A 1,555-nucleotide genomic window follows, 5' to 3' on the forward strand; every position below is an offset into this window, starting at 1 on the left:
AATACAGAGCAGCAGTCGCAAACACAAATGCCCTCAAAAGGCCCTGCAAGTGAAAAATGACTAAGACTGATTGGGCCGGTCTGTGATGCCTCATCTGGAGAGACAGTCGCTACTCAGCTCTAGCTGACTGTTGCCTTGCAGGAATGTAGAGCCAGTGTAGTTAGGTTTCCAGATTTTATAAGAAACAGGGAATTCATTTACTTATATGAAATCTTCTGATTTTCATTCTTTGCCTCAATTTATTCACACACTCTATAAAGAAATTATGTCTGTGGGTAAGAGGTACCTCATGAGTGGCCAGTTTGAGACCTCTACGGAGCAGAAACTTTGGTACCTCAGACAGTCCTGGGTCTAAGTCCTGGCTCTGGCACTTGGCTGTGTGACCAATTTCAAAAATGTCTTAGTTAAGTACCTATCTCTAAATTATTATTAACAAAATGATGGACACAGACTAAGATGTTATTCAGTAATTTAATGGTTCCTTTGAGGAATATTAAATTCAGAAGATAATACTTCCTGATATTGTTTTAATACCTTGTTTTACCATATGGTAAAATTTCAGAGGAAATATTCATCTATCAAATAAGGATTTATTTAGCACATAACACCATATCCTCCCATACTGTAACCAGAGTGCTTCAGCCTCCCATACTGTAACCAGAGTGCTAGGTATTTAGGTATTATAAAAGAATCTCTGCCATTAAGAAAACTAACCCCTGTTTAAAGAAATAAAGCACACAGGAAAAAGAAATAATACACAACTTTACAAAATCAATACTAAATTATATAGAATAGGTTCTTGCTGTTCAAAGTCTGTTTCAAAGAAGAGCAAATCAGCATCCCCTGGGAGCTTGTTAGAACTTCAGAGTCTTAGGACACACTCCTAAAGAATCAAGATATAAATCTTAAGATTCCCAGGTGATCTGTATGCTGATTAATGTTTGAGGAACACTGGTATAGCCTATAAATAGTTTTGAATCCTGGCTCTATCTTTTCGTAGCTTGTGACTTGGGCAAATTATTTCTCTGAATTTTAGTTTATTCATTTGTAAATGATGATGTCTTGATCTTATAGGTTGTAGTGAAGCCTTCTTTAAAGAATAAAACACATATGTAGTTTTATAATATCTAGCATATAATAAGAACTTAAATGTTAATTTAAGTCCCTTCAAAGAAAAGAGGAAATACTGGAATAACTAGTAACGCAGGAAGGAGATTGACAGTGAGCTAGATCCTGAAGGATGAAAAAGAAATAAAATATTTAGAAGTAGAAGAAAACACTCTAGATTGAAACAAAAGCCCAAGCAGGGAGAAAACAAGGAGAGAGGGAGAGAGGGAGAGAGGGAGAAAGGGAGAGAGGAAGGAAGGAAGGAAAAGGAAGGAAAGAGCCTTTTTGCTCTGGTGTATGAAAAAAAGTTCTAAAGAAAATAACTTGGGGAATAGTGAGCAATAAATAATAAAAACTGATAGAAAGCTTTCTTTAGTTTAACTAATTTGCATGAACTATGATTTCTAAGTAAAAGCCATTAGCTTTTTTGCCCCTTTGCCTTTATTCA

The 1,555-nt window shown here is 35.6% G+C and overlaps 1 protein-coding gene across 3 annotated transcripts in view; it reads right to left on the reverse strand.

Moving 5' to 3' along the window:
- Window positions 1–1,555, reverse strand: part of SHOC2 (SHOC2, leucine rich repeat scaffold protein) — a 67,644-nt gene that overhangs the window by 11,200 nt on the left and 54,889 nt on the right. The window lies entirely within an intron of this gene.

The sequence above is a fragment of the Pteropus alecto genome, unplaced genomic scaffold, assembly GCF_000325575.1.
Source record: "Pteropus alecto unplaced genomic scaffold, ASM32557v1 scaffold177, whole genome shotgun sequence".
Taxonomy (NCBI): Eukaryota; Metazoa; Chordata; class Mammalia; order Chiroptera; family Pteropodidae; genus Pteropus; species Pteropus alecto.